Below are 23,775 nucleotides of genomic sequence, written 5' to 3' on the forward strand. Positions count from 1 at the left end.
TTGTCTAGCTGGGATCCACAGTCTGAGAAAAATCAATAAAATTCTTTTTTTTTTCCTTTTGGTAATGAGAAACTGAGCAGGACTCACTGCTCTGATTGAGGAGAGTGGCAGCACCAGGTGTACACTTGTGTAAGCCTCAGAGCTTAGGGGATTCAAGGTTAGGGAGGGCATAGACACCTTCAAGTTGAAGTGGTAGCTGGTGTCTGCTTTTGAGAGGCAAGTGCTCTCTGTAACTCCTGCTTTTATTGCTAAATCATGTATTCTGTCCTGTTATTTGTCATTCATTTCTTACAGATATGAGAAGTTCTTCCTAGGCATATTTTTTCTCTCTTATTTATGTCAGTCACAATTCTGTTGATGAACTATTACTGTTCAGATACAACATGCTTAGCAGAGCAAAGGATTCATCAAGATTGAATTGAAATGTATGTATATTTTGTAAATTGAAATGTATGTATATTTTTACCTTTTCTAAAGTGATTGGAAATACAGTTGCTTTCTGAAATGCAGCAGCATTCATTTTTCAGGATGCTACTGTGAATAAGGGTTAAGTTAAGTGGAGCTTGAAAAAGTCAACCACATTATTTTCTCCTAGAGAATTTATCTTTATGTGAGGTCCTGAATACAATAATTTATCAATTGATTTCCCTTCTGTTGTATGTTTCATTGCAGTGCTTTGAGTCTTGTAAGTAAAAAACTATGATTATTATTTTTTGTGTGTGTATGTGTGTGTCAGATTGCAAATAAATAGTTTTGTTTTGTTTTAATGTAAACTTAATAAAACACTATAACACATGGCAAGTGGGTGTCAAAAATATAAAGAAAATAATTTTGAATGTTTTTTCTCTAGAATGTCAAGGCTTTCTTTAGGAGTATAGAGATTAATGTGTATATGAATGAGTGACACTGTCACATTGATGTATTGTTGTGTATGTGAGGAATGTGTTAAAATATACTCTTATATTCCTTAAGGTGAGTGCACAGGAAGTCTTGAGAATTTCAGTGATGCTAAGGTTACTTTGTATATTAGTTGCACAAGAAGCTGTAGGCATTTATATAGGTGGATTTACCTACAGCAGAATATTTTTTATCTTTTTTTAGTCTTCTTTAATGTTTGGGTAAAAATCTTATTTGTTCATAATGGAGAGCACTCTTGATGATCAGAGTTAGAAATTAGAACAGAAAATATGTACTGCATATGTTTCCTTTGCGTCCTCCTGCAGAGTTTCACAAATCAGAGTGTTTCCCTGATGGCAGCTTGCTGTGGGTTTATTAATGCCTTGAACTGCAAGACATCCACTGTAGATATGTGTTTCATGGACATTACATGGAGATTTAGTTGTCTGAAAATGTAGTACAAGGTCTTGACTTCAAAAATACAGGTACTTTTTACAAAGGCCACTTTCAGCTACTCCTCAGTTGGTGTAGGTAATTTTGTACTTTGTGAAGTTTAGGTGCCTGGAGGGAAAGCAGTATTACACACACACTATCTCTTTTCTAGAGGCTGCTCTCCCTTCTCTCACTCACAACTGTAGTTCTGCTACAAGCCTAATGACTTCTACTCTCACACATTTTGTGTTTGTGTGTTTTCTGAGGGAGAGATGACGGTTGCTGGTGACCTTCCTCTTGATCCTCTTTGTCATCTTAATCGCATCTCCAGACACTGAGAGGGAATAAACTGCAGTGTCTATTCAGAAGTGCAACCCAGCTGAATTTATATATATATATTTTTTTTTGTTACTATTTGTGGTGTTGAATCTCTGCTCTGGTGTTGCATGCTGAGAAGCAGCTACAGAGGTACGCTTAAATTTAATGCTTAAATCTTCACATTACTGTCATAATAATTTGGGGAAAGCATAGGTAACGTTTTTTGTTATTAAACAAGGTTTACGAGTAGAGGCTTTCTTTGCTGTTGTGTCCTAAGAGGAACCAGCTACATGCAATAGTGTGAGCTTGTGTCTACAGCATCCTTAGGAGGAGTGCCACTGCTTTGGGGTCTGGTGAGGCCAGGGCATCCTCAGTATAGCTTGGTGAGGGCCCTCAGCAAAAGGCCCCGGAGTTTTCTGGGAGCTTTCCTGCTTGTTCCTGTAGTGGTGCTTGTTTGATGCTTGGAGAATGCTAATATTTCAGTTTCAGAAGCATGAGTGCACTCATTCATTCACTCCCAGTTCCAACAGAGGGGTCAGCATCACAGTGCCTGGAGCTATTTCCATGTCCAAGCCCATTTTAAATTGCCATTTTGTTAGAATATTTGAAGAGAAAGACACTATCTCAGTTCAGAACCTTCCAAGTAATTATACTTTGACACAGAGGTTGGAGAGAACCTTGATTATCAGCTGCCTGGGTTGATGAGGGCTAGTGATGAATGATGATTTCTTAATAGTCCTTTATTTCAGGGAGGCTGCATGATTTGCATTTGTAGATGAATAGCAGTGGTGAAGGGTTTTGACTTCTGCCATTGCAATGGCATATTTTTCCAAGAAGATCTCGCTATACCTGTTGTGAATACAATTTGTTACAGCAAAATCTATTTCCATCATTTAAATATGATTTGAAGGTACTTTTCAATTATGTTCAATTCTTCTTGTTGTAAAAAGTCAAACAACAGCACACAATTTACCTTCTGAATCACATTCTGCATTATTTCCCATATGGGCTACCTGTTTATGAGTCATTGTTTTTTTTCTACTTAACTCCTCTAATGTAATAATTGAACAAAAACAGAACAATAACCAGAACACTTCATTTCTTGTTACAGCTAGGAACAAGTTTAAGAACTAGATTAGGTTCAAATAGAATCCATGAGTCATGAGTTGTTAATGCAATCAAATTTTAAGCTAAATGTCAGTGGCCTGAAGTTGGGTCATTTATATATATAAAGATTTCTGCATACTAATAGTCATATTTTGTTACAGAATATATCATTCTTAATTTTTTATTTTTAGCCTGATATCTTTTAGCACTGTGTGTTACTCTGTATAAATCAACTACTGTCATGTAGACCTTACCAAACACCTTTTCTCTCTGGCTTTCATGCTACTTGGAGAATAGTACTAGATGATTTGGTTAATAAAGTTTTTTATAGATAAAATCATTTTATGCAGCTTCTGCTCAAGAAGGCTAATTTTAGAGAATTTCAGAGCTGACAAAATGTGCTATGATGACGGAACTTGAAATTTCAGTCATTATACAGTTGTACCTCTGCCACCTCCAAAAAACCTGCAACAAGGTCATTACTAGACCCACTGCCAAACATGCTGAATTTCAAAACCTACATATATGTGTGTTATCCTACCTCCATTATTTTACTTAGGATGACCTAAAGATACTCCCACTGATCATGAGCCCCTCTTACTTGTCTAAGCTCTCCAGTGATAGTTAGATCAGTGAAACAAATCACAGGGAAAATGATGCCACAAGCTTTCTTGTCCTAAACATATACATCACTTTATTTTCTCATATGTATTAAATCAAACATAGAATCATAGAGTCACTCAGGTTGGAAAGTCCTTAGAGATCAAGTCCAATCATGACCTAACCATACTACCCCAAACAACCAACCCTCTGCTAAATCATATCCCTGAGCATCACATCCAAACAGTTTTTAAACACATCCAGGGATGGTGACTCAACCACCTTCCTGGGGAGCCTTTTTCAGTGCTTAACTACTCTTTTTGTAAAGTGTTTCCTAACATCCAACCTAAACTTATCTTGGTGCAACTTTAGGCCATTTCCCCTTGTCCTGTCACCTGTCACCAGTGAGGAGAGACCAACCCCACTTTTGCTTACCTTTCAGATATTATTCATGTCTTCCAGAGTAACTGTGCTCAAACAAAATAAATGTATGCAAATATTTTTCATCTGACAGTAAGTTCAGAAATTAGAAATTTTTGCTATTCATATCATCATTCCAAACTTCCTTTCTTCTTCTATCCCGTTGTTTATGTTGCTGTGCCAGAGAAAGCATTTAAGTAAATTCAGATCGTATAAAACCTAACATGGGTGAAACAGTATTTTCAAATGCTTGCTTGAATTTCATTGGTGTTTTTCACAAATCACATTATAAAAAAGGTTAACAAAGAAGCATATGTATCAACAGAGAGAAGAATAAAATAGATAAAATAGATTAAAAGCACATTTTCCTTCTCAGATGCTTTACTTACATCTTCCTTGGCACAATGTGTAAATCACAGCTCAGTCCTTTTTTCACATCTTCCTGGAGTCCAATTACATACATTGTGTCATAGCCAAACTTGAATGTTAATCAAAATTAATATGAAGAGAAAGCCTTAATTTTAGACCCAAAAGAACATCATTTCACTTTAAGTACAATCATCAGATCTCCCGTCTCAGAGATACTAAATAACAACTCAATAAATAGTACCATATTAGGTACTTAATCATTATGAAAATTAACCCCTTAATTTTTAAAAATTATTATTATTATTATTATTTATTTCTAAATTTTCATCCTGAAGTTATATGAATGTTATTTTTGCATTTCATGGTTTAGAATTTCTCATGGATTATGTTTACAGAAATGTTGATACAGCAGAATAAATAAATAAATAAATAAAATGCTACAGTTTCACTGAGATTTGTACCCTGTATATGTTAAATGATTATGTAGGTGAACTCTATGAGTTATTTATCATCCTGAAAGAAACAGAAATGACTTTGTCACAAGCTGCAGAATATATGCGGGACTTCACAATGCTCAGCCCCTACTGCATTCTGAACAGTGATATATTTTGGCATCTAATATTTATATTCATTTCAACTTGTATTCTCATTTTTCATCTGCCGTGCCCTTGATGATGATAAAAATTAATTTTATTATGGCTTCCTTTAAAGGACATCCAGGTTTGGAGAAAAAACTAGGAGGGGAGAAGTCATCCAGAGGCATGGGCTCCAAATTGGTATGTCAGGGAAAGATATCCATGAATTTCCTGTTGACATATAGTGATCCACAATCCTCTCTCGTATTATACACTTATAAATTACCTTCTTTTATGGTGTGTCGTTTAACTATAAGGGTCTTTGTATCAAAACTAGTGTTTCAAGCCCAGGCTGAAGCTGTCAGTGCTGTGGAGGTCACCCTGAAAAATAAAATGGATAGTAGTTTTGATGAGCAAAGACCTCCTTTGCATCAGACCCAGGTGGGGATGTGACTGCTGCAAGACCGTGGCAAGTCCTCGTGGTAGCATTTGTTCCTGTTATGTGGGATGGGTTGACACTGCTATCTGTCACTCACCATGTTGCACAGCTTTTGTGTTTATGTTGCACCTCGCTTTTTTTCTGAGATGGCCTCCCTCCAGGCTGCTGTAGTTTAAATCTTAGCAGTCAGGTGCTATTTTTCCTATGTCTCGCCTGTCAGCCTGGATCTTTGTCAAGCCTCCAGCGGGCCCTTTTCTCCTCCTCACTTCCAGAAGGGAGGCATTTAAGTAAGCCAAGTTTCAATTTCTGACAGGAAACAGATAAAATAATAAAGCATCCTTCCACACCACATGAAATTGTGGTAAAAGTATAGCGAAGGAAGGAGTAATTACAGAGAAAAAAGTGTTCTGCATTGCCTAATCTTCAACATCCAACTTGCTTAAAAAATCATGAAAATTGTACTGTAGCTGCAGAATTTTTGTTAGACTGGCCCTAATTATCTGACGTTTATTTGGTCAAATTGACAAAATATATTAGATATATATGAAAACATTTTGCAATATACCAATAATAACCTTGCCCTTTAGACCCGTGGTTGCAGAGATAATGACTTGGAGCTTGCTAAACATTTCACTTGTGTTTCAAACTTCTGCAAGCTATTTTTCTTTCAAGAAGGAGCTCACAAGACACAGTAGTGTTGCTGCAGCTCATTATGGGGAAGGAAAACAGGCAGACAGGCACAACATGTATAATCTGAAGCTGTTAAAATAGAGCGTGAATGGAGACTGAGCTGGTGACCGGTGGAAATTCCAGGACTTGCAGATAAACTGACAGAAATGTAGCTTTGCACTCTGGAGACAAATGTGTTACTTAGAATTTTCAGGAGTTCAGAACTCAAACCAGGCATCGCTACCTGCTGTTGTTCTTGAATGACTTGCCTAATTTCCTGTGCCCCCAGCAGGGGCAGATTGGGAAAACGGTTCCCAGGGGCAGAGTCCTGTATGAAGGCTGGCAGCACACAGTGCAGGTCTCAAATGTGATCCCTAAATAACTAATAGAATCCATATATTGAGCCTACCAGTTGATCACAAAGCATTTTCCAAAATTGTACTCCCAAAAGGAGGGGGCGCTAGATGAAGAAGGTAGATATCTGAAACCTTCACACCTGATTTCTTGTCTCTTTTTCATAGAATCATAGAATCACCAAGGTTGGAAAAGACCTAAAAGATCATCCAGTCCAGCCATTCACCTATTACCAATAGCTCCCACTAAACCATGTCCGTCAACACAATATCCAGTCGTTCCTTGAACAACACCACAGTCAGTGACTCCACCACCTCCCTGGGCAGTCCATTCCAGTGCCTGACCACCCTTTCTGAGAAGTAATATTTCCTAATGTCCAGCCTGAATCTCCTCTGGCGCAGCTTGAAACCATTCCCTCTGGTCCTATCACTAATGACACGAGAGAAGAGGCCAACCCCCAGCTCACTACAACCTCCCTTCAGGAAGTTATAGAGAGCAATAAGGTCTCCCTTGAGCCTCCTCTTCTCCAGGCTGAACATTCCCAGCTCCCTCAGATGCTTCTCATACAGCCTGTGCTCCAGACCCCTCACCAGTTTTGTTGCCCTCCTCTGAACATGTTCCAGGGCCTCAATGTCTTTCTTGCAGTGAGGGGCCCAAAACTGGACACAGTACTCAAGATGTGGCCTCACCAGTGTTGAGTGCAGGGAGACAATCACCTGCAAGCCAGGATGCCCTTGGCCTTCTTGGCCACTTGGGCACACTGTTGGCTCGTGTTCAGCCGAGCATCAATTAATACCCCCAGGTCAATTTCCTCTACGCAGTCTTCCAGCCACTCCGCCCCAAGCCTGTAGCGTCATCCGTGGTTGTTGTAGTGCAGGATGTGGCATTTGGTCTTGTTGAACTTCATCCCATTGGCTTTGGCCCAGCTCTCCAGCCTGTCCAGATCCCTCTGTAGGGCCTCGCTACCCCCAGGCAGATCCACACTCCCAGCCAATTTAGTGTCTTGATGCCCTCATCTGGGTCATCAATAAAGATATTGAAGAGGACAGGTCCCAGCACCGACCCCTGGGAAACACCACTCATGACCTCCCTCAAGGGTTTTTGTAACTCAACTGATTTCAATCCTTGCCCCAAAAAGCTACATCAGGCCAGAGAGGAGAATGCACTCTAGGTATGATATAGATGCAGGAACAAACTGCAAAGGTGATAAAACCAAGAATATTTTAAACCAGCTTTGCTTTTTTTGTAAAGGGTACTTTACACTGGAAGCTTTGGACTAATTCTCCAGAGCCTTTGTCCAATCTATTTTCTCTCATTTTTCCTCTGCTATGCTATAATCTAAAGGTCACTTTGGCTACAAAGATTATCAGTGTGTGTAACAACTGCTTTATTTGGGAAGAGTGGCATGAAATTCTCCCATTTTGATATATTAAAAGTTAGTAATTTGCTTATTCCAGCACTGATTAGTATGGAGGTCCACAGATGAGCTTGTCCAGTCTCCTGAACTATGCACTTCATCACTGGCTCCTTCAGCTTGGCCTATGCTTTCCAAATTAAGAGATTCGGGAAGAACTGATGCAGTTCCTGCCAGCTAGTTTTCTTACAAACTGACCATTAGCAAAAACAGCACAACAGAAATTGAAGTAGAAAAATGCTATGAGTAGCAATTCCCAGGGAGCGGACATGGAGTAGCCCTGGAGTAGAACCCATGCAGCCAAATGTTTGATTCAGTGTTTGAATATTTAGGCTAGAATTGACAGTATTTTCTCTATTGCAGAAACGAGTTCAGACTTAGGCTGTCTGGCTGCCCAGTAGATGCTCTGTAAGGTCAGCTGAGTTCTTTGTGGGAGTAGAACAGTGCTGGGGTGCTGGGGTTATTGAGGTACAGAGGAAAATTAGGAATGACACTGGGAGGCCAGTGAGAGCCTCAGGCAGCTACTTTCAATACAAGCAAGTCATGTTTGATTGCAGGCTGATTTTTCCAGCTTCCCATCACACTGTGAAATACTTCTTTGTGCACATGTCAGCTATCAATGGTGCTGAAAGACCTGGAGAGAAAGAAGGACTGCAATGATGTGACTGCAGTAGCATCCTCTGTTGCTTCCAAGCTGCTTCAAGGAGGTGCAAATGCCCTGCAGCACTGTCCTGCCTTGCAGGTAGGAGGTCCTGAGAATGGCTGAGTTCAGCCAGGTGCCAGTGTTGGTAAAGTCCTGTATGCATCAGACTCTCCTGCATTGCACATGGCTCAGCTGGAGGGAGATCCTCAGATGTCTTCTACAAAGGCATGCCAGAATGTAGAGTGTGGGTCAGGTTTGAAAATAAAATAAAAAATAGTGCAATGTTTTCAGTAATGGCCCTCATGAAAATGAGGTATTAAAGAGATGTGAAGAACCTACCATCTTGTTAGTGGCTGTTGTAAGACAGTGTAGTGCATCTCTGATGGAAGAGCACTGCAGGTTGTGTGACATACTGGATTATGTTTGCCTTTGCGTCATTTATGACATTCTTAATTTTCTTCAGATACTCCTCAGATTGTATTTTATTTTTGAGTAACATGGCCAACTAATTATGTTCTCTAAATTCAGCCAAACAATTTCTTCTTACCCAGTACTGAATCATGAACCTGGAGGAGTATAACTTATAGTTATGCATGTCTTTAGGGTCTGTATTCTGAAATAAGTAATCAGAAATGAAAAACTTGTGTAGGAAGGACTCTAATGTGGACTCAGCAATCAATTCTGGAGTAACATACTATGTTTGCTTTTCCTGATATGGAAATCTTTTCCTAATATGCCATCCATTTTTGTGGTTCCCTTCTGTTTGATAAAGCTGGGAGTTTCAGCTCTAAAGCTCTGGAACTGGAAGCTTCCTTTCTTCTGCATGATGAAAATAATTAATCATTGACAGATATTTCTTTTATGACACTTTCTTAGGTGCTGGCATATTTTCCAAATGAAGCTAGCTTTCCACATAACATTCATGGCATTTGTCTGGAAGGTTAAGCTCTGACAAAATTCTGAAACTTTCACATTGAACTTCTGATCTGCTCAGCAAATAAATTTGCATTGATTTACTGTTAAACCTCAGTCTGCCTTCTCTGCAATGGTTGCAAGCTTGTGCTGGCTAATCTGTGAAGCAGTTCTTGCAATGCCAAATGAAGAATAACCTCCTAAACTTGTAGAAATCATATTTCAGTATTACAGATTTCAACTTGTATTCTATTATAACATCAATACAAATTATTCTACTTTGTAGGAAGGTCTAAGATTGGTAATAATAGTAATAATAATAAATGATTTTTAATATCATAAAATCATATAATGTCCCAAGTACCTATGTAATGAGTTAGCAAACTTTAATGATCAGATGTTGAGCAAATCAATAAAGAAAGGCCGGTGGGGCAAAGAGAAAAACAAGGACAAAGAAGACTCAAAAAAAGATATAAAGAAAAACAAGATATAAAGAAAGTGCTTGAAAGTGGAAAGCATCATACAGCTGTAGAGAGGCACTGAACAAGGTAGGAACCCAAAAACAGAGAGGTGTAAAAAATAAGGAACAAAACAAGTAATGCTTTCATGACAATGGAAAGAATTCTAACATGAACTAAAAGATAGCAGGAAGCTAGTTATCAAGTTGTATCAAAGTGGTAACAAAGAACCATGAGGGAAATGAAATATTGAGAGCTGCAGGAAGTATGAGAATGAAGCAAATGCAGAAATAAAAGAGGATTTGAAGGATTTTTATGTCTTCCTCTTTATTAAGCCTCATCCTTGACAGGAATGGTGTTTTATGTTATTTATTGTATCAATATGCAGCAGCTACAAGATCTTATCTGATACTATATCATCAACCGTAACTACAGATAAATTTTAAAGCTTTGGCAGATTAGCATATGGTAAAGCCATAGTCAGGCATTGTTTTCGCACATTTTAAATTATGTCAGTGGCTTGGACAATAGCAATTAAGTGCTCCTCCACTGAGAGCCTTCTGAATATTTACAGCATGTTGTATGGGAAATCGGTAATCACATCCTGAACCTTTGATTAATCAGCTGAGGCAGGTGTCGGTCAGCTGTAGGAGCACAGGTGAGAGTAATTTAGCTGTGCTCCTGGAAGGGGTGGAGCTTGACTCTAGACCTCATTTAAGGGCTGACCTCCATGTCTTGGAGATTGCTCCTTGGTGGAGATTGCCTCAGTGGTTCCCAGCAGACTGAAGACTTCTGTACGGGTGAGTTTTCCTGTAAATAACCTTTTGGATATTTACTACCATCTTTTCTTTATTGTCACTGTACACACGTGCATAGGTGACAACCAAAGAGCTGATAAGAAAGCTATTACAGCAATGGCAAATCAGGAGGAGAAGAGTAAAGTAGACAACTAGGGAAACTTCATCTGTTGTTCACTGCTGAAAATAATAAGATGCACACTATAAATTAAAAAATAATAATGCAGGGGAGCTATAACTAATACAAGAAAGAGAAAAGTTTGGAATGGGGAAAAAACAGTATGAATAATAGGAAAAAGGTGTGAATATAGAAAATAAATAACCTATCTAAATGAATCTTTTGAAATGGGAACTGGGAATAAGATAAATACAATCATGCACTGATGTCTGTTTTGACAGTAATAGTGATTAGTGTGAGTTGATAATTGACAACAAGGAGTGACAGAGCAGAAACTGTCTTCACCGAAGTCCTGTGACACTGTTACTTAATTAGTTCAAATTGCAGACATGGAGCTGAATAAGCAATATTATGAACTGTGACTCACATATGCATTTCACTCTAGGAAAGTAATTCAGAATCTGCTAAGTAGAAGCTAATAGCCAGTAGGAGAACATGCACAATTTATGACTTTCATTTAAAAGGGACTGCTTAACCCAGATAACAGTTTTAAAACAGTAGGTCTGTTTTAACACCTTTCTGGTTACTAAAGAGAAAAATCTACATTGAAGTAAAATCATCTTTCTAAGCTATGAACACTAGTAATTTTGACAAAAATAGTAGCAGCATCATTGACATTGATACTTCCTTATGTCAGAACAATATTACTTGCTTTACTTCAGATATCAACACAGCTGTAGATCAAGAGGTGCTATCAGAAGCCTAGGCAATATTTTTGAGACTGTGTGCACATGTGGTTTCATTTAACTACTCGCATTGACTATTAGGTTCATCTTTCCTCCTACATTGATTAAAGAGAGGTTTGTTCTGACTTGCACAGCTGCTCCTAGAGCAGTCAGGTCAATTGAGTGTAGCAATGAACACATTCATATGTCAGCAAAAGCTTTCTCTGAAAGCAGTTTTGGAACCTTACTCCACAAGCAAAAAGATTAGACCCCCTACCCACTAACAAGCTCAGCTCTTACAACTGCCACATGTTATATTCACAAGCAATATCAAATAACCATCACCTTTCTTAAACAACATGACTTCTTCCTCCCATATAATCAATCATGTAGATCCAATCTGAAGATGTCATTGCTTCTACAAATACCAAGAAACACACACCTTTCTCATTTTTTACTTAAAACTCTTACCTCTGCATTGGCAAGATTTGGGGAATCATGGAGGGAGGGAGATGGAGCTTGATGGGTTGTGCAGTTTTTTTGTATTGAGTACTTTTCAACTTAATTCCTTGATTTCTTGTTTTCCTTGATTGCTTCCCAAGCTTTCTCTCACAGTGCCATTCTAGCATGCAGTCTGTAAGAAGATAATTTAGGATTTAATAATGTAATAGTCAGCCTTGAGCATACAGGAACAGATCTGTAAGGCAATACACAGTGCTGATATAGAATCAGTTTGTCCTTAGAGTGTTAGCCAGGCATGGCATGTCCCAGAGTACATGATCACATTGGTCAGACTGAGTTCACGGTGCAGCCTGCTGTATGTTGGCAAGTCCAAGCAGATGGCATTAGAGCATGTAATGATTACTGTAGCTCAATTATTTATTCTCCTAGCTATTATAGCTGATATATTATCTTACTATGAAGTACTTAGTTTGCTCTGAGAGTAATGCCTCTTATTTATTTCCATGGAAACTACAACAGATTAAAAAAAACATTCTTGATGAAGCAAATTCTCAGCTAAAAAAACTCACTATTTTTCAACATAGTCACCACTATTAGCCTATTCACACAGATGAGCTGATTGAGATGCTCTTCATTTTGTGGTGTGACAGCGGTTATACCACCAACATCTGTCTCTGATGTCATGAGTCAATATAACAAAATAGCAAGTATTACTTCCAGAGCAGCCTTTATTCATGCTCAGAAAGTGTTCTCAGTGTAGACTCTCTGCCATGTTGTTAGTTCAGAGACCTGAACCAAGAATCTGAGGACAAAGGGTGGGAAGAGATCTGGGATGTGAGCTGCTGCAGTCCATTATTCTAGTGCCTCCAACAACTCAAAAAAAGCTCCAAAAGCTCATGCATTTTTCAGTTTTGATGACCCTTGTTCAGCATGTGATGAATTACAGATCCTTTTGCATCTATGACAGTTTCTGAAATTGAGTTTCTTCAAATTAGCTCAAAGCTCTGAGAAACTATGCCATGCAGTGAGGCAGCCCAGTGGAAGAGCTGGATTTTCCTGCCCCTTTAATATTGCATAGATAAAGGCTCCTTTCTACCAAGCTTATGAACAGACAGCCAGATCCTTACCTAAAGCCAATTGATGTAGATGCACCTCAGTGCAACTGTGCTTTTCTACATTAGCTGAGGATCTGGCCTGAAGGATTATTAAATTTTGTATTTCATTTTTCTAAGCAACCATGTCTTGCTGAGATGATGTGCCTGATTCATGGGGCCTATTTTGCTACTGAGAGCAGCTGATGGGCAAGCTAAGTAGTAGTCCAGTCATCAAAAGACAATTAGGCAGAAGGAAGCCAGAAATTCTCCATCTCTATTCTGTGCTTCACCACCCGCTGGTACTTCCTGCAGGCAGCCGCATGTGTGAGGACAAGCCTTCCCCACAGCCTCACTTTCCTTCACCAATACAAGCAGCTGGCAAAAAGCAGATTGCTGCCCTAAAGTGGAGAAACCAAGCTGAACAAAAGGTGCTAGGAAAATGGTGTGGTTGTAATCCAGCACATCAATTCAGAGCAGTTTTTCATTTGTTTGTTACATAACTAGTCCAAATAAAAAGCAAGTCACGAGTGAACTAGCAGGATGTATGTAGACGTTCATGAATTCCTGTTAATTTCCAAAAAGCAAGGCTATCATGTCCTTCCTTTCTCTCTCCTTGCAACAAGTACAATCTGGCCTATTTAGGTACATATTTATTCATTATTCCACTGGTGTTTCTTAGGTTCTGAGTGAAGGGATCAAAACTAAGGCTTCTGGGATAAAATGTGCTTGTTATCATTTCAAATGTAGGTGTCCCTAGTTTTTGGTGTATATTAACTTTAGAAGGGCTTTGAGGTGCTGCAGTTAAAGATCCTTCTTATAGATCTGTGGCCTGACTCTGCCTGTCATGTTTGTGTCTGTGCTTCTTCTCTAAGCATGTTTGTGCTCAATGTTGTATTGGGGACAGCATTAAAAATAAAAACAGCGTCTGCTATGTCTTATTTAGCACTGGCAGAACAGGAAGCGTGCTGCAGGTTGCCTTGGGATTTGTAGGAGTTACCTGCATGGGTGAGGAGCAGCCAACATCAGCAGTTTAGGCCAGGACAAACCACAGCAGGTCAGAACCCAGGAGCCTTCCCAGTCCTTCTTGTCCTTCTCTTCCAGCAAGTCATTCCTGTCAGCCTGAAGACCTGACACTTGTTTCCCTCCCTAAATTTGCTTTGATTTGGCTTTTTTTCCAGTTGTTATTTTTCTGGAATATCCCAACATAGGCTTAGTGCCAAGCATGCTGCTGTTGAAAAGGAGAAGCTGTTCTGCAGTTGTTCTCACCATCAGGAAAAGCAGGTAAGAGCCTTTCAGAAATGCTGTCATGCAGTGGTATGGACAGTAGCTAGTAGCAGCAGGAGAGGGAAGAGCAGGAAAGAGGGTAAGCACGTAGAATGGTAAAATGTACAAATACTGATGGATTCTTTGCATTTTGTATTTTTTTGTTATATCCCCCTGTGGACTTTCATTTTTTGTTATTAGTTTTTACAGTGATGTGCATTTTACCTTTTTGCTCTTACAACATCCCATGGAAATGCTTGCTGTTGCCCAGTTATGTAGGCACAAACCAGCCTCTGCTGCTTTCTGCTTACTCACTAACTTCATTCTGGTGCCACCAGTTGTTATCTTAAATTCATTCATGAATCTATGATCCATGTATTTATACCTTGTGATTCTCAGAATTTTTACAGCTTTACCATGAGCTTCACAGTTGACTTTTTTTTTCTAGGAAGAGGGGCTGTATTAATTTCTGATATGGCATCCTTATTGCTCTTCTGAGTTGGTTTGTTTCTACTGTATGTTTTAGAGGAAAGTCTGCAAAGGCAGCAAAGCAGTCAAGATTTGAGCTTGTATAGGAGCATACAATATTCCCTGTTTTGTTCTGCTTTCTGCCATAACAGTTCACAAACTCCTCCCCATCTGGTACTTCCTAGAACTGTTTAATGACAAGATCTCTTTCCTAGGCAGTTAACTGTCAGGCCTATTTTTGTGTGTATGGAGTTAAAATTGTTTTTTTGGGGGGGTTTGTTTTTTTTAATCTTGTATGCTACTATACCTTTATCTACATTCAATTTTGCCAGCCCTTTCATCTGCCAGTAAGTGCCAGAGGTCTTTCTACAACTTTACACAGCTGCTTTCATTTTTCTGACATTGGGCAAGCGTGTATCGTTAGCTGGCTTTGTCACCTCAGTACTCATGCTGTTTTCCAAATGGCTTATGAGCTATCCAGTATAACTGATTTTTCTTTGGTAGAGTTATGCTAAAAGAGAATCAGATGCACTGGGTGAAACCCTTCTGCTCTACTGTCAATAGAGTTTTGTTAATGAGAACTTAAATGAGAATGAGGGTTGAACACAGAAAGCTTAGTTTCTTTTTCAGGGCTCCCTTCATTTTTTAAAAAAGCAGAAATGAATGCAAACTTCAATTCTATTTATTTCCTTTTTTTTTTCTTTATTTCTTTTTTTTCGTTTTTTTTTTCCCCTCATGACTGATGTATTAAACAAGTATCAATTACATTTAACAAAATGCACACTTAAGTTGGGCTCCCATTGAGGCTGATTTACCAATTAGAGTTTCCTTATTCTGAGCCCTGGTTAGATGCTATCTTACTGGCCGGTGATCCAGCTCCTGACCCAGGGTGTCCATTACCATCATCAGCCTCAAAGTGGGATGGTTTGAGTCAACTCTAGTTTAAAGCCCTCCTTCTTCCATCCTGGTAGATGTTGGCTAGCTATTAAGAAGAAATTTGTTACTGGGGGGGTGGTGAGACTCTGGAATAAGTTACCCAGTGAGATTGTGAATGCCCCCTTCCTGGAAGCATTCAAAGCATGGCTGGTTGAGGCTTTCAGCAATCTGGTATAGAGAGAGGTGTCCCTGCATATAGCAAGGGGATTGAAACTAGATGATGATAAAGGTCCTTTCCAGCCCAAACCACTGCATGATTGTGAATAGTTGGCCAAATAGCATCATTTTCTTGTCTTCAAGATATCTGAGGTGCCATTTGTTGCAGCTGGGTGGTGGCAAATACTGGTAAATGTAATGGAGAATTATTTTGCAGAAATAAGTAATTTTAGCTGTGTGAATTAAACATGGCCCCTTCAAGGTTTGAAAATTCCTCGAAATCTCTCTTTGGAATGATAATACTTAGTGCTTATACATCATCTTACATTTTTAAAGCACAGTGCCAACACTTACAAATTAATCTTGACACCCCATAGGCAACCTGGAGTTACAGTCCTTATTTTAGATGTGAGACACTAATTTAGAACTCTGTCTCTGATCAGCTTGGGGCTCTTTACAGTTCTCAGAGTTAAAAGATAAGGACACTGACCCTTTTTTATCTTTTTCTCACTCTTCCAGTTTTTAAAATTGTTGAGGTAACTCTGTGCTGACAGGCTGGTCATTTCCTGTTTCATCCTTTTTTTTTCCCCTGGTAAAAGTTTCACTTTCCTTAATCTAAATTTGTTGCACTTTCTCACTTCATCATGAGCTGTAAATAAAGACTTCACATTTGGTCATTTTCTGTTTAGTTTCTTTCAGTTTCCTTGACAAGATAGAAAGTGTGAAATTATATATGTAATTCAAGGAAGCTGTAGTTGCTTCAGCTTTATGATATGTAGCCTTCCATGAAAATGTTACTTTCAAAAATATTCATGATGTGCATAATGTTGAATTTTGAAATACAGCTGCATGTAACTGATCACTTGATCCTTCCCTTATGTTTTTTTTATGCCATGAACCATAATTCTCCAAGTCCGTCTTTCCTCTGCAATAACTTTCATTCAAACAAGTAACAAAGCTTTACAAGAGAGTTTCCCAATTCTGGTAATGCTTAGTTTAATATTAAACTTTTTTTTTGTATTACCTTATTTCTCTAATATGATTTAAAGTGGTCAGAGTCTACAAGTAGCTCTTCAGTATGCTTGAAGCCCTCTTAAGTTGAATACATTTTAAAACTATGATTCTAATGCTCCTTCAGATGTATCTAGATTCATGCTTTCTGGAGATAAAATGACATGTCTTAGTGTGATGTAGAGGAAGACAAAGTTGGAATAATTAATAATTATTGCAGATGGACTCTGAATCTGTAGATAAGGATGTCAAGAAAAAAAAGATTTAGCGGGGAAAGTCATTTGTAATGTGATCTATTTCTTTTCCAAATGGAAGAAGACCAGTGTCTTAAGTGGCATACCATATATCATTCACAGGTGAATAAGATTATTTTGCTAGGAGCAATAAACATATAATACATGCTACCTGACTCACAAGATGTATGTGTAGGCTGAGATTTCCAGTGATTTCTCAATCAAAGAGTGCTGTCAGGGTGCATGACCTTAATAATCATGCTCTGTTAGTAGACCAGTGATGCAGGATGCTTTCATTATCATGCACAGCTTCAGACACCTGACGTGTGAAGGACATAGGCAGGTGTCCAAACAGCTCACTACCCCATCCTTCCTGCTGTTCAGCATCCCTGCTCAAGAACTCACCTCTCATTTCTCCATAAAAATAAAATATTTACTTATCAGAAGTGCCATTTCTGTTATGCTATTTCCTTGTTATCATGTGTTAGGCTTTGACACTTGGTTTCACCTATACCTGTGTTCTGAGTTTCCTTTTTTCTATTTAGTTTCTCTGATATTATACCAAGATGATTACAGAAAGCTGTATATTTCTTGTTGTGTTGCTACTGATAGTAGAGATAGAATACAATATGTTGTTCTCTGCCCTTGCTCAAGCTGAAGGCTGGCAAGTTTGTCTCCCATTCAGTGGTGTGAGCATTTGTATTGCTGTCTCTGAATGAGCCAGCATGCTGCTCTCCAGTGCTGAGCTGCTTCTGATAGAACAAGCATATCTGTGATGGTTGGCAATGGCAGATAAAATCACACTCTTCCTTCTGTGAATGTTTCACAGACCCAATCATTTGTCTTTTATATGCACTTCTGTGTTGTGGCTATTGTGGGATGCAGAAACTGTCAGGAGCAATTTGAGGCAGGAATGACACAGACGTCTTAAAAACAGTTTACCAATACAAGGCTGGGCTATAATTTGAGGCTTGCTAAAACATTTGCACTAAGAAGATCAACAAGGTGTAAATGAAGTGATACTCAGATTTGTAAATGAGGTGGAGGCAATTTGTAAATGAAAATTTCAGTATCATTGGGAGTCATGGGCTGAACACCAGGTGATGGTCTTTGGTACCTCAACATCTTCCTTCAAAGAAACAGTCCTTGTGCTCTTAAATAATATATTGTGATAATTTCCTTAATATATAAGTATGTCAGTTGGCCTAGATCCCTACAGAGCATAGAGCAAGAACTGTGTTTTTGGAAAGGGAAAATACTGCAATAGGAAATGGAAGACGGTAACATTACTAAGCCAGAGGGTTGCTGAGATCTAAGATTCTTCCTGAGAAGTTTTTTAGAAATCACGAGCTACAGAAAATGAGCTACTTTTAGGTCTCTCCCTGAAGTTTCTTGAAAGACAAGTAGTTCTTTCTATGGCATAGTTGTTCTGTCTTTAGGGCTGTATGACCCTCCTGCCTACTTTTCCTGGCACATGTATGAAGTGCCAAGATAGAAGGCACAATTTGTTCAAATCTCACTGTCCTTCAGCTTTAACATGCCTTAACCGTATTCTTGGCTGAATGTGTGTGTGTGTTTGCTTTTTCTACTTTGTTTCTCAGAGATACACAACAAGAAAAAAAAAGGGGGCAGGAGGGAGTGACAGGAGGGGGGGGGGATTTAATGGAGGGGGAGTCATGGGTCTCTGTTTAAAAAAAGATCAGTGAATGTAGTCCAGACATTTTAATGTCTAATGAGAAGTCGTCTGTGATTTCACTTAAGTAGAACTTTAATGGTGGTATGATTGATAAAGCAGTATCTAAACTAAAAGGGGAAAAAAAACCAAGGTACTTGTATTATTTGAATCAGAAAACTATTTCAGCTGATGAGGAAGTTACTTTTATCCAGAATTTCTGCACAATTTTTGAAAATCAGATACTTGCATAAAATGGGTAAGTATCTTAAAAGTCTGGTTACATACTTAGGAATTTTGGATGAGTTCAGAAGAATAACTTTGTCTTTTAATACCTTTTATTTTTGTTGAAGCACAATATAGAGGTTTTTAATGTTCTCAGGACGGTTGTTAGAGCAAGAGAGTACCAATTCTTATTCCTAGTCTTTTGAAATCTATTTCATATCTTCTGCAAGACAGGGGCATATTAGTCAGAGCGGGAGTTTAAAATCTTCAACTTACAGCTTAAACCTGCAGCCTAGCAGCTCTTTTTTTCTGCGGTACTAAGGTATTGGATTCCCTTCCACTAACCATAAGAGTTGAAAGCTTTGTCCTGTTCCTTTGTATGACTGCAGTCCATGTCAGATTTCAAATCAAACTTCACAGGTGGTACAGCTAGAGGAGGCTTTTCATCACAAGACCGAATAAAAAAATAGTGTCCCAGTAAGATCAAAACTTTAAAAGCCTCCCAGTGTGGTCTGGACTGAGTAGCCAAAAAATCCCAATGAGATCTCTGGCATTACAGACCATTATAGGCTGCAAATGTTTGCCTGCTGACAAGACACTCCTTTGCTTCTCTGTGTTGTAAATGATAGTTAATACAGAGATTAATTACCTCTTCTTTATTCTCAAGCACCAGTGGGAATGAAATGTCTTCTCGCAGAAGATATTTGTTTTTTGTTAGTGTTACCTTAGTCTTACTGATCATTTTGCCTTCAGTCTTCTGTAATCTTTGATCCCACCTGTCTGGGTGGATAAAGCTGAATTGAAAGCCCCAGCACATGGTTTTATTTTTCCAGATAAGCGTCTGATAGAGTTGAGAGTGAACAGTTCTTCATTTTCCCTAGCCTTCTGCAAGGCTGGGTCCCCAAAGGCTTGCTTGATGTTCAGGAACACAGTGTATTCACTTATTCAAACATAATCTGAGCATCACTAAAGACAGCTAAGTACTATAAATCATTACAAATCTCTAATTCAATAGTGACATCCATTTTCATGGAAGCTCTTAGATGGATATGAGTACAGACTGACTGGCTGATAGTGGCAGTGCTCTTTTACTGTAATAAGACTTGCTCTTGGCACTTGCACATTATGTGAGTATTTACTTATATAGAATTATTTTATCAGAACTGTAATTTGGCTTGCTGAAAAGTATAGCAGGTTTGGGTGGCTGTAGACTCGTATTATTTCCAAGCTTAACTGTAATATGGGGACTTAGAAATGTATTTGGGTGAAGGCATGAGGAAGAAACAAACCAGGAAGAATAACATGTGCTAATTAAAAAGGCAAGAATTAAATTGCTTTTATTAGAGGGAGCTTGAAAGGAAAGGATCTTTGCCAGCTTTTTGGCTGCTGTGTGGTTGTGCAGTCTCCATGCAGGTGGTAGTGTCACCAGTGGCCATACTTCTGCCTTCTCTGGCTTTCCAATGAGTAGTACAGCTTGTGGTGTGGCTGGGACTGTAGCAGCAGCTGGGAGAAGGGAGCCTCTATTAATGCATTTTCTGATGCAGAAATACTTTGTTACTATTTTGTTTTAAAAATGTGAAAGTAGAAGGGTGTTTTCCAGCAGTGGTTTGTGTGTTATATTTCTTACACAGATTAGGCAACTTCAGAGATCTGTTTCAACAGTACTCTGCACATTACAGGCAACACATGCACCAGAGGCCACATCCTGGTTTCAGATGGGACAGGGTAGATATTTGTTCATAGTGTCTGGGATGATGCTAATGTTTTGGTTTTGGGAGAAAAGCTATGTTGATTATCACACTCATTTAGTGGTTGCTGAATAGTGCTGTGCATACATGCCAAGGACATTCCATTCTCTCAGCTTCTTACACTGCCCTGCCAGTGAGAGGGGCTGGGGGTTACAAGGAGTTGGGAAAGGACAGAACCAGGAGAGCCGTTCTAAACTGGCCTAAGGGGTATACCATCTCTTATGAATAATGAGTAAAAAATTTGATTAACTGTGGGGAGCTGGCTGCTTGGAGACCCTCTGGGCATCAGTCAGTGGGCACTGAGCAATTATATATATATATTTATTTATATATGTGTGTGTATGTATATTTATATATATATTTATATATCTGTGTGTATGTATATTTATATATATGTTTTAATCTATATATCTCCTTACTTACTATTATTCTCTTTTTCCTTTTCTGTCTTAGTTTTTATATCTCAACACATTATCCCTTCTTCACTGATTATTTTTTTTCTGGTTGTCTCTTCTGTTCCACTGGAAGTGAGTTGGTAAGAAAACAACAATGTGGAATGCTAGAAGGAAGGGATGCCATCCAGAAGGACCTGGACGGGTTTGAGAGGTAGGCCCATACCAACTTCATGAAGTTCAGCAAGGCCAAGTAGCCTTTGAGTACCTAATGCTGAGGAGAGACTTTTTTATAAAGGCATGTGTAGTGACAAGGAAACTCTCCAAGGCCTGATTTAAATGCAAATTTTCTTCTAAAATTTGGGACAGAATCTCTGAAATTTATATAAATATGCTGTAGTCACATCAGTAATAGGTACCTAATAGTTTTTGTAAGATGTAATTAATGTATTGTTTATAATTCATAACATATTTTATGATCTTGTAAATATTTCTCAAAGTCAAAAAATGCAATTTTACCCTGGTTTCTTTGACATGCTGGATATCCCCACCCTATTTTTTTTTTTTTTTTAATCTACTTCTCTGACAACTCAGTGAGGTGACCCTGCCTCCTTGGAAGCAGATTCACAGCTACACACTCCACAGCTGACACTGGAAACTCCCCAACAGATCTCATCCCCTGAGCTTAGTTGTTGAGAAATCACCATGCCCCAGGTAGCTATGCAAGCATACAGATGGGTTTTAGTTATTGAACTGATTAACAATTATATATGTGTGTGAATTTCCATTTTATAACCAAAGCCATTTGGTTGATTGCCTGTTTGTATATTGTATCTTTGCAATAAGGAAGAAAAAAAAAGGGGTAGAGAACATGGGAAGGGAGTGGAGAACATGGGACTCAAGGGTCCTGTCTATCAAATGCTGCACCAATTGCTTGTCATGTAATATCACTAGCTGGTGGGTTCTCTAGCTCTTCTGATTTTGCCATCTGTAACTTCATAAGTAATTGATGTCTTCTATTTTTTAAAATTTAAAAGTTTGTATTGGTGACTTTGAATTTAAAGTACACATAGAGTGAGAATGCTGGGTGTTGTGCTTTTATTTAATCCATTCCACTTCATGGACTTTATCTACTCAAAGCGTGTTTTCATATTTTTTCAGCTGCAGAATCAATGAAGGTATGGCAGAGCAGGCTGTATGCCTTTGTCTAATGCATAATAGAGCTGGCTGGAAGGCAGCCGTCCCTTTTCACAATAGCCCTTATGATTTTTAAACTTGTTTTCTTATTTCACAAACTAAAATTGCTTTCAAAGTTTTGTGGAAAGGAAAATGAATTGCTTTAAAGGTCAGTTTGTATGTTTTCCTAATAGTTATAGAAGTTATAGGAGGAAAAAGGAAAATAAGTCAGCCCAGGATTGATTTACTTTACAGTACTTTACTAGTGGTAAGCAACTCTCTTCAGATCACAGACTGCAGTTTATAAAATGTATTTTATGCCTCAAAGGTCTGGAAGGACCCAACAGGATTTAATCCACAAACCTGCTCTATGACATGCTATTTGATTTCCTCCAATGATTTTCAACTTGCTTCTCACAAAGTAATCAAAAAAAACTTAGTGTTTTCAGTGTTGATACATGATAAATGGTCAGACTGTGTGCTTCTTTCAAAAAAAGCTTTTTTTTTTTTTTTTAATACCAAAAATAGAAGACACAATTGGGAACCATAATGAACTAACATTTGGGTAAGAAGATATTTTAACCATTTCATTTCAACTTTTATTTTCCTATGATTTATTCTTCTGTAAATGGACATATTCCAATATATGGCAGATTGTCCTCCTGAAGACAGAAGGGTTTGGGGTTTTTAAATGTTTGCTTACAGACCTTCTAGAAACCTTTCGGTCAGGGAGAAAAAGATGGCTGCATCCTATCACCTCAGCCATTCATCCATTGGAAACAGAATTGTTGGTAAAAGCTTGTAGAGCAGGTTAACTGGCCTTCTTTCCCACTTCTGTTGTTGTCTTAGCCTTCATGCTAAGACATGTCACAGCACCAGGAACAGAAGCTTACTGTGCCATGTGTGGGCAACCCTTTAGCAATTACTGTTGCTGACGCACAATGTGTGTGCTCCAAGTGCACAAATAAAGTCTGTGGCTCTGGCACAGTCCTGGATTCAGGGCATCAATTCATCTTTTCAAAAGAGTCCCAAATTTGTACAGCATATTGATGTGCTTTTAATTCTATTTTGTGTGAATTTGCAAGCCCAGTAACGCCACTGTTTCCTCTCATACTTTGCAAAGGAAGAAAATAAAAGAATGGCTGGCTCCTGGGAACAGAGGTCTAATCACTTGGAAACTTGGAAATTGTCATCAGCAATTGCTGGTGAACTTTTTTGGTATCATGATTAAATTCTGAACTCAGTGCAATCCCAAGACCTTCTTGGTGCAAAACCATGGAAATCATTCCCTTGACTCAGTACAGGTGATGCATTTGAAGTAGCTGCATAGTGTCAGTAATGCTGCTTGTGTCTGAACAAAAGAAAAGTCCCCACTGAGCTACTACTAGTCCTCGCACCTCCATAAAGCAGAGACATTTGCAGGAGCAAATCCATCAGTTTATATTGTCTAGAGGAGAAAAGGATCCAGGCTTTGTATGTTTAATATTTTTTAAAAAAAATAAATAAATAAAAAATGGGCTTCTCTCTTGCTTTTCCCTTACTGCTGCTGCAGACTGTATCTGAGAACATTCAAATGCTGTACACTCCTTAGTCTTCATGAGTCTGGTGGTGCTGGATATTGAAAGGAAATTTGGATTTTGTTTTACAAATTATGTTCTTAATGCTGTGTAGGAAAAGTGTAAATAGAAACAT

At 38.6% G+C, this 23,775-nt stretch overlaps 1 long non-coding RNA gene across 1 annotated transcript; it reads left to right on the forward strand.

The window, feature by feature from the left end:
* The first annotated feature begins 13,751 nt into the window (after positions 1-13,751).
* On the forward strand, positions 13,752-21,985 carry LOC107313621. The gene is made up of 4 exons (XR_004307172.1): positions 13,752-13,857; positions 13,982-14,084; positions 21,044-21,121; positions 21,502-21,985. It is a non-coding gene; the product is annotated as an uncharacterized LOC107313621 (long non-coding RNA).
* Positions 21,986-23,775: the final 1,790 nt, after the last annotated feature.

The sequence above is a fragment of the Coturnix japonica genome, chromosome 4 (genome assembly GCF_001577835.2).
Source record: "Coturnix japonica isolate 7356 chromosome 4, Coturnix japonica 2.1, whole genome shotgun sequence".
NCBI classification, from domain to species: domain Eukaryota; kingdom Metazoa; phylum Chordata; class Aves; order Galliformes; family Phasianidae; genus Coturnix; species Coturnix japonica.